A 14872-nucleotide genomic window follows, 5' to 3' on the forward strand; every position below is an offset into this window, starting at 1 on the left:
CTTTACAAAAGTTATTTTAGGCTCAAAGGCTATAAAATAAAAATCATCTTAATTCTACAAAGAAGGGACAGGGCTTCATACTACCACTTTAAAACCTCATCTTTTTTCATTAAATTTGGCCACAAATTAAATTTCTGTGTTCCCTTTTCAGGAAATTCTCTTGAAGAAGAGGCCAAGTACAAACTTGGAAGAGTAACTGCCTAAGCAAGTAGGAAATTGTTCTGTTAACAGTGTGCAAAGAACATAGAGTTCAGGGGAAAATATGGAACGCTTCACAAATTTGCATGTCATTCTTGCACAGGGGCCATGATAATCTTCTCTGTATCGTTCCAATTTTAGTATATGTGCTGCCGAAGTGAGCACAAGAATGAGACACTTTTAAAAATGAGTCTTTACAGACTAATAATGAACAGTTAGCCAACAGGACCTATACCATAGAAAATCAAAAGCTAACTGAAAAAAAATAATACCATTGAATAAGATTACATTTATTTGAAAGACAAAATTCAATCCATGTCAATGGGTTTTGAAATATTACAAAAGGGTGCAAAGAAATTATCTGAAAGAATTCATACTGTTGAATTTGACAATCAAAATCTGTTAAAAAGTTATGATAAGTTAGCAGATAGAGTATCTCTTTAGGAAGGCAATCTTCATGCCAAAAAAATAATATCCAAAGATGAGAAGTTATTGTTAATGGAAAAAAAATTATACCTAGACATCATATGTGCCAAATGAAGAACAGAAGATATTTGAATTGATGAAATCATTAGAAATATTCACTGGTCAAGAGATTCTAACTTAACAAAAGACAGTAGTAAAAAGACTTGAATCGATTGAGGAAAGTATCAGAATTGGTAAGCAAGGAGAAAAGGTACAAGGAAAGAATTTATCACTGCCAGAGCTTGTCAGACATGACTTACCAAGAATTGTAGCTACTTATCCCATTATAACTTCTGACAAACCAGCAAGTACTCAATACCCAAATGGGTACCAAAAATGTAAATGGAAAACTATAGACATAAAAGATCTAAAAGAAATTAAGCAAGTAATAGTATCTTATAGCATGCATTCACATTTGTTAGAGAGATGATAAAGACATGGGCTTCAAGCAATAAGGAAGGATACTCCACATGATTGGCTTCAATTAGTCTCAGCAGTTATTAAAGCTGGACTACAATTACTAGAGAGAGGAGGCTAAAGTCTTAGAACAACAAGGAAGGGTCAAAGAATTTGAGACTTTCCAAGATCAAATTCTTGGTAAGAGCTATTACGTTGATCCACAGGATCAAGATCTTTATGATGAATGCAACTTGTCCCTATACTACACAGCAGCATTAAATGCTTGTGACCAGATTCAAGAACCAAATATTATTAAACAAGGTCAAAGAAAACCCCTTAATGTCATTTTACAAAGATTAATTAAAGCTATACAAATATAAGTGACATACCCAAAAGCTACATGAGTACTTATTCTATCTCTGGCTTTTGAAATTGCAAACTGAGAATGCCAAAAGATATTTCGGCTTTTTAAGTTTAGATCAACACCAATGGATTAATGGATTCTGCAGACAATAAACATTGAGGCATTTGACTATAATATTGAGGCTTAGGTAGAAGCAATTTCCAAAGGTATAAGGAAACATCAAGATGCCAAATGTTTTAATTGTGGTAGAATAGGACATCTGAGTAGGGATTATAGACAAGGCATTTCTAGAAATAATGTATCTTCTGTGAATGACAAAGTCAGAAGGTCTTAATCTTCTGAATTATGTAGGAGATGTGGCAAAAGCTGAAATTGGACCAAAGAATGTAGATCAAAAAGAGACAAATAAGGCAACCCATTACCTTTGGGAAACTCCTGGGGGGCCTCTCACAGGCCCACAGGTCAACGTGGTTCAGTTATTTCCAGTCACTATCTCCCCAGGAAAATTAAAAATTCCATTGCCTGTTGTAAAAATCCATACTTCTCTGGATGATGGAATAAACATGGAGAATGAATCAAAGATTCCAATAGAAAATAGGAAACATATATTTTGGCAGACTTCTATAAATGATCAAAGACCAAAGCTAAGAGTGCATATAAGAAATCGAGGAATTAATGGGCATGGATACTATTGTGTGTGACTATTATTACTCCAGAATCATGGAATACAAATAGACCTGTTCAAGGGACAGATGTTCAATTCCTAGGAATTGGAACCCTATTCAAGTAAAATGAAGCAAGAGATGGGTTAAATTCATAGGGACAGAAGGACAGAGAAGAAGGCTGAGGATATATGTGGCTAATATCACAGTAAATTCATGGGATTGTGATCTGCTGCAGCAATGGAATACCTAGTTTAACAATCCTGCAGTCCCAGAAATTCATGTTTCTAGGAAGGATATTATAAATTACTGTTAAAAAAATCACCAGCCATTCAAGGCTATACAAAAACACAAAACAACTCACAAACCTTCAGAGGTACCAATGGTCCTACCTTTAAAATGGTTATCTGAAAAACCAATATGGATTAAACAATGGCTTTTAGCAGAAGAGAAACTTCAGACTTTATAACAGCTGGTACAGGAGCAAATAGATGCTCACCATATGGAAGAATCAACCATGCCTTGGAATTCTCCTGTATTTTTGTTAAAAGTAAATCTGGAAAATGGAGAATAGTGACAAATCTAAGAGCTTTCAATAAGATAATTCTACTTATGGGCCCTCAGCAATCTGGAATTCCTTTGCCTTCCCTATTACCTAAAGGACACCCTCTTACAGTTATTGATTTAAAAGATTGTCTCCTTACTAGACCTTTACAAGCAAAGGACACAGAAAAATTTGTCTTCACAATGCCTACTTATAATTCTCAGCCTACTAGGAGATATCAATGGACTGTCCTCCCACAGGGAATGCTCAATAGCCCTACCCTGTGTTAATATTTTGTAACTCAGCCATTGGAATAATACATGAACAATTTCCTAAATCTATAATTTACCATTATATGGAATACATTTTGCTATCTGATTCAAATGCAGGCACTTTAGAAAAAATGCTTGAAGAAGTAAAGAAGCTTTGCCCAAATGAGGATTATAAATTGGTCCTGAAAAAATAAAAGAGGAGAGTACATCAATTACCTAGGTTATAAAATAGGTTTACAGAAAATTGCAACATGAAAAGAACAAACAAGGAGAGGCCAACTTTGGACCTTAATGACTTTCAAAGATTGCTAAAAGACATTCCCAAACTGTGACCTACTGTTGGAATAACACCTGATCTAACAATTTATTTCAACAAAACCTTAGATGGTGACAAAGACTTAAGTAGTCCCAGGAAATTAACAGCTGAAGCTGAGATTTAACTTTGAGAGAAGAGAAATTACAAAAAGCACATATGGATCAGGTGGTTCCAAATGTTAGCTATATTCTAGTTATATTGGCTTCCAGAATCTCCCCTATACAAATTTTAATGAAGGAAGATATTGTCTTAGAATGGAAATGTTTACCACATAAATTAAGTAAAAAATTAAAAACATGTGGAAAAGACCGCTGAATTAATTATAAAAGAAAAATTGAGACTTCATCAATTAGCAAGAATAGACCAAGCAAAAACTATAGTGTCTTTTACTACTGATGAAATTAGAAAATTATGGATGACAATAAATTCTGGCAAAGAGCTTGTGCTAATTTTCAGGAGAGATTAATAATAATTATCCCCAAAGCAATAGGATTAACCTTATAAAAAGACACTTGGATCCTTCCATGCACCATACATGACACACCAATAACTAGAGCCTGTGTATTCTATACTGGTAAAAATAAATCAGGAAAGACAGGTTACAAATCAGAGGATTTAAATAAAGTGGAACAATGCTCTTATAATTCTGTACAAAAGTCAGAATTATATGCTATTCTCGTGGTACTAAGGGATTTTAAGAATTTAAGAATCTCTCAATATAGTTACTGATTCATACCAAATTATACATAATTGACTTCATTATTCATTCATGTTCAAGATATAATCAGGAATAGGCTCTATCCCACATACATAAAATATATTTGATCCCATATGAGTCTGCCAGGTTCTCTAGCACAAAGTAATGCAGAAATTGATTGATTATTGATTGAAAATATACTGAAAGACTCAGAATTTTATTTAAAAAATTATGTCAATAGGACAGCTTTAAAGAAAGATCTTTCTATTACATGACAACACGCTAAAGAGCTTATAAACAGATGTTCTATTTGTTCTTTCTCTACCAAATACTGCTACCTGCAGGGAGTAACCCGAAGGGTACTCAAAGGAATGAAATCTGTCAGATGGATATGTTCCCCTTTGCATATTTTGGAAAACTAAATTTGTATGGCATACCATTGAAACCTATTCAGGTTCTCAATGAGCTTTGAGCTCGGAAAAGTCTGATTCAGTAATCAAACATTTAATAGAAGTTATGACCATCATGGGTATACCTGCACAAATAAAGACAGATGATGGTCCAGCATATGCTACTAAAAAATGGAAGTTTTTGTTTATTATAGTATAAAGCATATTACAAGTATATCAAACAATCCTACAGGTCAGACAGTTATAGAAAGATCAAGTACTATAAAAGAAATGCTAAAGAAACAGAAAGTGATGGAAAATACCCCCAGAAATAGATTGCATAATCTGACTTATGGTGACATAGCATCTGCAGGGTAAAATTTCATTGCCTGGACATTATATTCATATGTATATATGTACTTACATATATATCTAGACTATTCAGTATAATAAAAGTATAAATCAGTTAAAAATCAAAGCTAACTTTGGCATTGGCCAATGGTTATCCTTCTCTAAATCCAAGCATGTTATTAAAAGAAAAATTCTGAATTTTTCTCTCATATCAGGAGCTATGTGGTATGGGACATAAAAAGAAACAATTTAGAAAATGCTTTATATTTCCCCAAAATATTTTGTCTCTATCATACCTTACATTGAATATATGTCTATATAAATAATGTTTAAGTTTTCCACAATGAACAATAAATCTTCCTGCAGCAATTTTTAAAGTTTCCAAGAAGAAGTTGGGCTCCACAGTGACTCCACCTGGTTTATATGACATCATGATTCTGATAGCACTACTTTAAGATTGATTTGGGGTACCAGCTGCTCAAGAAGATACCAATTTGGTTAGCTGAAAGCATACACCTTCTTACAATAATCTGGTGAGAACTTCAAATAAGAACTTTAGAAAAAACCTATCAACTACTCAGAGACCATTTGCAATTGTACCAGACAGTAATCTTAAAACTTAACCATCATTTCAGTTTTTACAGTATCCCATAAAATTAATATTGCCACATGATAGCTGGAAGTAATTCTAGAAGATGCCATCCCCTCTCCCAACAAAGTTTGTCCTCAGGATTAGGGACATCAATTAGGGGTTGATTATATCTGGAATAGGATGGGGGGCTTTAGGTAGATATTATATAGGCTCAGAGATCACATTTGAGACAAAAATGAAAAAAGGAAATAGATGGGATAATACATATATTAATGTGAAATTACTTACACTAAAAATAATAGTAATAGTGAAAATACTTGTGAACTATTATTTATAGACAATTTACATTGGTAAAGGTTCTTGTATGTTGATAAAATTCAAATTATATTTGTTATATTGAATATGCTCCTTTTTCTGTTTACAGTATTTGTACACCTATGCAAAGTTATTTTCTCAAATTGTATGCATGTATACCTCTTCCTAAGATATTTTGTATACTGATGTAATCTTAGGATAAATTTATCATATGCACTATACATTTTTACCTCTGAACAAAAAATTTATACATTGTTTGTATGTTGAGGTAATTGCCCTCATTTATTGCACTGTTGATTAAAGAATATTTAATGTTTTAATATTAAGCCTTAGTCTTTAAGCAGTATAAGTATTAAGCATTATAGGTAAATAGTCATCCATGTTTGACATACTTATGGTTAGAACAGTAGGTTCTTTGGATGCATGGAAATTGTATTCTACATAGATAGATAATCTTCAACCACTTCAAAGAACTGAGGAATATGGCATTCAAATAATTTAGGGTTCTGTTGATATGAGACACAGCTGCTCCTGGCAACACCAATCTATTCCCAAGAGAATGTTGGGCACCAAAGACACTCCACTTGGAGCTTGCAAGCTTCTTGACAAGCCTGGCAAAGAACTGCCAACGGCTCTACCACTAACGAAATGCATGGTGTCCAGACTGAACACACAGGAAATAAGAAAGAACTGCCAATGCCTCTATTTTTTTGTCTAGAATTTCTTTTTCAAGTCCTCTCAGGTTTTATATGGAGTTTGTTGACCACGTTGTAGCACCAGTTGTTGTAGGAGAGAGGCCCACTAATGCTGAATTAGTGAATACTCCTCTTAAAGGAGTGGTGGTGCCTTGCCACCAGCAAACAGAGCCCACCCAGGAAAAAAAAATGTGGCTAAACTTTGTTTTTATTGTGCATGTCTAGAATTCCTTTTCGAGCTCTCTCAGGTTTTACCTGGATTTATCTGTCCCCATGTTGAGAGCCAATCTGTTGGTGGAGGTTGCTCATTCATTTCTCATTTGTCCAGACCCAAAATAATCACACTCAAACTACATTAATTACAAAACTGCTTGGCAAATGACTCTAGCATACTCCTAGCTAGCTATTATGTCTTAAATTAACCAATTTTAATTATTTTATATTTACCATGAGGCCCGTGGTCTACCAGAAAGGTTCTCAGGTGTCAGTCTCCTTTGGGGATGGCATCTCCCCGACTCTCTCTTCTTTCCGACTTTATCTCTTCCAGCCTGACTATTATGCCCTATCATAAGCCTAAGCAGAATCTTTATTCATCAAAGGCAATCATAGTCTACATCACTTCCCACAACACTTCTTAGGATAAGATAAAAATTAAAACATTTAGCATATGCTTCCTGCTTGATATTATTTATGATGCTAGTAATTCTTATTTTTATACTTGATATTTGTTCTTACTGCATATAGTTTTATATTGGTCTTAGAACTCTTTTTTTATGTTTTCTTTTTTGGGGATTTTTTTACATTTAAAAAATTCCATCTCCTCCCCTTCTCATCCCCCTTGTCTCCTTTCCCCTCCACCCATACTCCCCCTCCCTCCCACTCCAGGCCAAGGAGCCATCGGGGTTCCCTACTCTATGTTAAGACCAAGGTCCTTCCAACTCCCCCCAGGTCCAGGAAGGTGATCAACCAAGCTGACAACGCTCCCACAGAGCCCGTCCATGCAGAAGAATCAAAGCCCAGCACCTTTGTCCTTGGATTCTCAGTCAGCCTCCACCTTCGGCCACATTCAGAGAGTCCAGTTTGGTCTCATGTTCCATCAGTCCCATTCCAACTGGAGTTGGTGATATCCCGTTGGTTCTGTCCCACCATCTCCATGGGTGAACGCACCCCTCACGGTCCTGACTTTCTTTCTCATGTTCTCTCTCCTTCTGCTCCTCATCAGGACCTTGGGAGCTAAGTCCGGTGCTCCACTGTGGGGCTTAGTCATTTTCTTCATCTATCGCCAGGTGGAGGTTCTATGGTGATAAGCAAGAAATTCATCAGTATGGCTATAGGAACTGGTCTTTTTAGGCTCTCTCTCCTCAGCTGCTCAAGGAACTAGCTGGGGGCCTCTCCCTGGAAACCCGGGAACCCCTATAGAGTCAAGTCTCTTGACAACCCTCAGATGGCTCCCTAAATAAAGATATATGCTTCCCTGCTCCCATATCCACCCTTCCTGTATCCCAAGCATCCTATTCCTCCGAGCTCTCCCCATTCTCCCCTTCATGCTTTTCTCTCCCCACCTCCCCTTGGCCCCTTCTTGCCCAAGCCTCAAGTTCCCAATTTTTGCCTGGCGATCGTGTCTACTTCCAATATCCAGGAGGATTACTATATGTTTTTCTTTGGGTTCACCTTCTTATTATCTTCTCAAGGATTCCGAATTAAAGGCTCGATGTTCTTTAATTATGGCTAGAAACCGATTATGAGTGAGTACATCCCATGTTCATCTTTTTGGGTCTGGGTTACCTCACTCAGAATAGTGTTTTCTATTTCCATCCATTTGCATGCAAAATTCAAGATGTCATTGTTTTTTACTGCTGAGTAGTATTCTAACATGTATATATTCCACAGTTTCTTCATCCATTCTTCCACTGAAGGGCATCTAGATTGTTTCCAGGATCTGGCTATTACAAATAATGCTGCTATGAACATAGTTGAGCAAATGCTTTTGTAGTATGATTGGGCATCGCTTGGGTAGATTCCCAAGAGTGCAATTGCTGGGTCCTGGGGTAGGTTGATCCCGAATTTCCTGAGAAACCACCACGCTGCTTTCCAAAGTGGTTGCACAAGTGTGCATTCCCACCAGCAATGGATGAGTGTACCTCTTACCCCACAACCTCTCCAGCAAAGGTTATCATTGGTGTTTTTGATTTTAGCCAATCTGACAGGTGTAAGATGGTATCTCAAAGTTGTTTTGATTTGCATTTCCCTGATAGCTAAGGAGGTTGAGCATGACCTTAAGTGTCTTTTGGCCATTTGAACTTCTTCTGTTGAGAATTCTCTGTTCAGTTCAGTGCCCCATTTTTTAATTGGGCATTTTTTAATTTTTAAAGTCTATCTCTTGAGTTCCTTATATATTTTGGAGATCAGACCTTTGTCAGTTGCAGGGTTAGTGGAGATCTTTTCCCAGTCAGTAGGCTGCCTTTGTATCTTAGTGACAGTGTCCTTTGCTTTACAGAAGCTGCTCAGCTTCAGGAGGTCCCATTTATTCAATGTTACCCTTAATGTCTGTGCAGCTGGGGTTATACGTAGGAAACGTTCTCCTGTGTCCATTTGTTGTAGAGTACTTCCCACTTTCTCCTCTATCAAGCTCAGTGTGTTCAGATTAATATTGAGGTCTTTAATCCATTTGGACTTGAGTTTTGTGCATGGTGATAGATATGAATCTACTTTCATTCTTCTACAGGTTGACATCCAGTTATGCCAGCACCATTTGTTGAAGATGCTCTCTTCCTTCCATTGTGTACTTTTGGCTCCTTTATCAAAAATCAGGTGTTCATAGGTTTGTGGTTTAAGATTCAGGTCTTCTATACGATTCCATTGGTCGACTTCTCTGTTTTTATGCCAATACCAAGCTGTTTTCAATACTGTAGCTCTGTAATAGAGTTTGAAGTCAGGGATGGTAATGCCTCCAGAAGTACCTTTATTGGATAAGATTGTTTTGGCTATCCTGGGTTTATTGTTTTTCCATATAAAGTTGATTATTGTCCTCTCAATATCTGTGAAGAATTTTGATGGGACCTTGATTGGGATTGCATTGAATCTATAGATTGCTTTTGGTAGAATTGCCATTTTTACTATGTTGATCCTCCCAATCCACGATCAAGGGAGATCCTTCCATTTTCTGGTATCCTCTTCAATTTCTTTCTTCAAAGACTTAAAGTTCTTGTCAAATAAATCCTTCACTTCCTTGGTTAGAGTTACTCCCAGATATCTTATGCTATTTGTGGCTATCGTGAAAGGTGATACTTCTCTGATTTCCCTCTCTGCTTCATTATCCTTTGTGTGTAGGAGGGAAACTGATATTTTGGAGTTGGTCTTGTATCCGGCCACAATACTGAAGGAGTTTATCAGCTGTAGGAGTTCTTTGGTGGAGTTTTTGGGGTCGCTTATGTACACTATCATATCATCTGCAAATAACGAAAGTTTAACTTCTTCCTTTCTAAATCGAATCCCCTTAATTCCCTTGTGTTGTCTTATTGCTATTGCTAGAACTTTAAGCACTATATTGAAGAGATAAGGAGAGAGTGGACAGCCTTGTCGTGTTCCTGAATTTAGTGGGATGGCCTTGAGTTTCTCTCCGTTTAATTTGATGTTAGCTGTCGGCTTACTGTAAATAGCCTTTATTATATTTAGGAATGACCCTTGTATCCCTAATCTCTCCAAGACCTTTATGATAAAGGGGTGCTGAATTTTGTCAAATGCTTTTTCAGCATCTAATGAGATGACCATATGGTTTTTTTTCCTTCAGTTTATTTATATGATGGATTACATTGATAGATTTTCATATGTTGAACCAGCCCTGCATCTCTGGGATGAAGCCTACTTGATCGTAGTGGATAATTTTTCTAATGTGTTCTTGGATTCGGTTTGCCAGTATTTTATTGAGAATTTTTGTGTCAATGTTCATGAGTGAGATTGGCCTGTAATTCTCTTTCTTGGTTGAGTCTTTGTGTGGTTTAGGTTTCAGGGTAACTGTAGATTCATAGAAGGAATTTGGCAGTGACTCTTGTGTTTCTATATTATGAAATACCTTAAGGAGTACAGGTATTAGGTCTTCTTGGAAGTTCTGGTAGAATTCTGCATTGAAACCATCTCGTCCTGGGCTCTTTTTGGGAGGGAGGTTTCTGATAACAGTTTCTTATTTTTCGCGACTAACAGGACTATTTAGAGCATTTACCTCATCCTGGTTTAACTTTGGTATATGGTGTTTATCTAAAAAACTGTCCATTTCTTTTACATTTTCCAATTTTGTGGCATACAGGCTTTTGTAGTAAGATCTAATGATTCTCTGAATTTCCTCTGTGACTGTGGTTATGTCCCCCTTTTCTTTTCTGATCTTATTAATTTGCGCGTTCTCCCTCTGCCATTTGATTAGTTTGGTTAAGGGTTTGTCAATCTTGTTGATTTTCTTCAAGAACCAGCTTTTTGTTTCATTGATTCTTTGGATTGTTTTCTGTGTTTCTATTTTGTTGATTTCTGCCCTCAGTTTGATTATTTTCAGTCTTCTATTTCTCCTAGGTGAGTCTGCTTCTTTTTTTTTTCCAGAGCTTTCAGGTGTGCTGTTAAGTCACCAATGAGTGCTTTCTCCGTTTTCTTTAACTGGGCACTTAGTGCTATGAACTTTCCTCTTAGCACTGCTTTCATTGTGTCCCATAGGTTTGAGTATGTTGTGTCTTTGTTTTCATTAAATTCAAGAAAGACTTTAATTTCTTTCTTTATTTCTTCCTTGACCCAGGTGTGGTTCAGTAGTTGACTGTTCAGTTTCCATGAGTTTGTGGGCTTTCTGGGGGTAGCATTATTGTTGATTTCTAAATTTAATCCATGGTGATCCGATACAACACAGGTGGTTACTAATATTTTTTTGTAACTGTGGAAGCTTGCTTTGTTACCAAGTATATGGTCAATTTTTTAAAAGGTTCCATGAGCCGCAGAGAAGAAGGTATATTCTTTCCTATTTGGGTGGAATGTTCTATAGATGTCTGTTAAGTCCATTTGGGTCATTACCTCCATTAAGTCTTTCAATTCTCTGTTAGTTTTCTGTCTGATTGACCTGTCCATTGGTGAGAGAGGAGTGTTGAAGTCTCCAACTATTAGTGTGTGTGGTTTGATGGCTGCCTTGAGTTCTAGAAGTGTTTCTTTTACATAAGTGGGAGCTTTTATATTAGGGGCATAGATATTCAGGTTTCAGACTTCATTCTGATGGGTTTTTTCTGTTATGAGTATGAAGTGTCCCTTTCCATCTCTTCTGATTGATTTTAGTTTGAAGTCAACTCTGTTAGAAATTAGTATGGCCACTCCGGCTTGTTTCTTAGGTCCATTTGCTTGATAAACCTTTTTCCAACCCTTTATTATGAGTAGGTGTCTGTCTTTGTGGTTGAGGTGTGTATCTTGTAAACAGCAGAATGTTGGATCCTGTTTTCGTATCCAATCTCTTAGCCTGTGCCTTTTTATAGGTGAATTGAGTCCATTGATTTTAAGTGATATTAATGACCAGTGGTTGTTAACTCTGGTCATTTTTTTTTGTAGTAGAGTTTGTGTGTTTCCCTTCTTCTAGTTGTGCTGGTGAAGGGTCGCTAGATGCCTGAGTTATTGTGGGCGTTGTTGGACTCTTTGGTTTGTGATTTTCCTCCTATTACTTTCTGCAAGGCTGGATTTGTGGCTACGTATTGTTTAAATCTGTTTTTGTCCTGGAATATCTTGTTTTCTCCATCAATGGTGAATGCTAGCTTTGCTGGGTATAGTAGTCTAGGCTTGCATCCATGTTCCCTTAGTGTCTGTAGCACATCTATCCAAGCTCTTCTGGCTTACATGGCTTCCATTAAGAAATCAGGTATAATTCTGATAGGTTTCCCTTTATATGTTACTTGACCTTTTTCCTTTGCAGCTCTTAATATCTGCTCTTTATTCTGTATGTTTTGTGTTTGATTATTATATGGCGTGGGGATGCTTTCTTTTGATCCAGTCTATTTGGTGTTCTGTAGGCTTCTTGTACCTTCATAGGAACATCCTTCATTAGGTTGGGGAAGTTTTCTTCTATAATTTTGTTGAATATGTTTTCTGGGCCTTTGAGTTGTAATTCTCCTTCTTCTACCCCAATTATTCTTAGGTTTGGTCTTTTCATGGTGTCCCAGATTTCCTGGATGTTTTGTGTTAAGAATTTGTTAGATTTGTTTTGGTCTTTAATCTGTGAATTTATTTCCTCTATAGTATCTTCAGAGTCCGAGATTCTTTCTTCCATCTCTTATATTCGGTTGGAAATAATTGTCTTTGAAGTTTCTCTTTGTTTACTCAGTTTCCATTTACAGTCTTCCCTCAGATTGTGTTTTTTTTTCATTACGTCCATTTCATTTATCAGGTCTTGTACTGTTTCCCTTACCTGTTTGATTGCTTTTTCTTGTTTTTCTTATTTTTCTTGGGTATCTTTGAGAGATTTATTTATTTCGTCTACCTTTTTGTTTGTCATCTCCATTTCTTTTTTTTTTTTTTGACATTGAAGCAATATTTATTTTAATAGACTTTCATTGTCATAACAGAACTTAATTAACAGTGGAATAATCCATTAACAGTAAGTCTGCCAACTTAGGTTCTTATGGAGTTGAGATAAAAGCAAGGAGATATTGTTACAGATGTTGACATTAACTGACTAGAGCTTATAATCACATTCATTTTTTTAGAGATATGAAATGCAATTCTTACTTGAATCTTTATTGCTGTTTTCTCTGTCTTGGTTTGTTTTTCATGTCTGGCATTAAGAAAACCTATATCTTCATTGAAAGTATGTTTACAAAGAACCCAGAAGCAACGTGGACTGGGAAGGAACAAACATAGGACCAAATAGTCCCTCTGAATGTGGTTGACAGTTGAGGCTGACTGAGAGGCCAATGACAATGACACTGGGGTTTTTCTCTACTTCATGTTCTGGCTTTTTGGGATCCTATTTTCTTTGGATATATACCTTGCTCAACGTAGGTGTAGTGAGGAGGGCCTTATCCCTTGCACAAAGCAAAGTGCCTTACCCTCTCTGAGGATTGGAGGGGGTAGGGGGGAGGGTGTGTGGAGGGAATGGGAGGAGGGGAGGGAGTGGGAATTTGGATTGGTATTTCTTTTAAAGTAATAAAAGAAAACAAAAAAGAAAAAAAAATAATAAATTTCTAGCATCGTGCTCACTCTATTACTTGATGATAAAATAACTACTCTCAATGAGGTACTTGTTAGTTTTGTGTCTATTGAGAAGTATTGAGGACTGACACAATAGATTTTTTTCTGTGTTATCTCCATTTCTTTATGGCAGATTTTTACCTCCTGTTTAAGGTCCTCTATTATTTTCATAAAGTACTGTTTAAGGTCGGTTTCTTCTATGTCTTCTTGAGTAGGGTGTTCAATTCTTGTTGTATCGGGATGTCTTGATTCTGGTGTTGTAAAAATATGGAACGCTTCACGAATTTGCGTGTCATCCTTGCGCAGGGGCTATGCTAATTTTCTCTGTATCATTCCAATTTTAGTATATGTGCTGCCGAAGCGAGCACTAGAACTCTTTTTTTTAGACAAAAGGGGGATGGATATGCTTTGGGAACTCTCTCAGCCAATAGCCTTTAAGATACTGGCTCATTCTGGGTGTGGCCACATGTACTATATAAACAGATGTAGAAAGGTGCCCAGTCCCTTGGCTGCTAGATTTGGTTCCTGTTCCTTGCTCATGCAGAGGACTGCTAATCTGTCCATCTACCCTTAAACAAAGATACCTTTATTGTACTCCGTTCTGAGCTAGTGTGGGTCTACTTTATATAACTGGCTACATCTCACTGGCCAATTCCCTTCCTCTCAGATTATTCCCTCAAATTTCTATCTTTTCCTAGACATCTTGCCTAGACTCCCTTGCCTAGCTATTAGCCTTTCAGCCCTTATTAAACCAATCAAAAGGTGCCTTAGTAGAGGCATGTCTTCAAAGTATACAAAAATATTATCCCATAACACTATAAATTATAACACTCACTAGTTAAGAAAATACTACTAACCAGGCAGTGGCAGTGCACACCTTTAACCCCAGCACTTGGGAAGTAGAGCCAAGCATAGATCTATGAGTTTGGGGCTAGCATGGTCTATAAGACCTAGTTCTAGGACAGGCTCCAAAGCTACAGATGAACCCTGTCTCAAAAGAAACCAAAAAGAGAAAAAAAAAAAGATTCTCTATATGCCTTGATTTTGTGGAGGCATTTTCTCAGTTGAGGTTTTCTCCTTTCTGAAGACTCTAGATTGTGTCAAGTTGACATTAAAGTATCCAGCATGATTGAATCCTTGCCAAGTTGACACACAAACACATCACTATTGGGCCCCACTATTTACTTTCTTATTAACCCCCAAGTTCACACATTAATATCAACATCACATTATAAATATTCCAAACTTTAAACATCCCACAGTCTTTAAAACTTCAAACATTCTAAATGTTCAAACTCATTAAAATATGTGATCTCTTTTAAAATTCAGAGTCTTTGAAAAATCTACTGTCTTTCTACTGTGGTCATCTATAAAATAAAAAATAAGTTAAATATTTTCTTACTTTAAAAAAGA

The 14872-nt window shown here is 36.6% G+C and overlaps 2 non-coding genes across 2 annotated transcripts; both read right to left on the bottom strand.

The window, feature by feature from the left end:
- Positions 1 to 256: 256 nt before the first annotated feature.
- Positions 257 to 363, bottom strand: LOC119818206. Its single transcript, XR_005286091.1, has one exon. It is a non-coding gene; the product is annotated as a U6 spliceosomal RNA (small nuclear RNA).
- Positions 364 to 13720: 13357 nt separating this feature from the next.
- LOC119818202 lies at positions 13721 to 13827 on the bottom strand. Its single transcript, XR_005286088.1, has one exon. It is a non-coding gene; the product is annotated as a U6 spliceosomal RNA (small nuclear RNA).
- Between the last annotated feature and the right edge of the window lie 1045 nt (positions 13828 to 14872).

Source organism: Arvicola amphibius, chromosome 6, assembly GCF_903992535.2.
Source record: "Arvicola amphibius chromosome 6, mArvAmp1.2, whole genome shotgun sequence".
NCBI classification, from domain to species: domain Eukaryota; kingdom Metazoa; phylum Chordata; class Mammalia; order Rodentia; family Cricetidae; genus Arvicola; species Arvicola amphibius.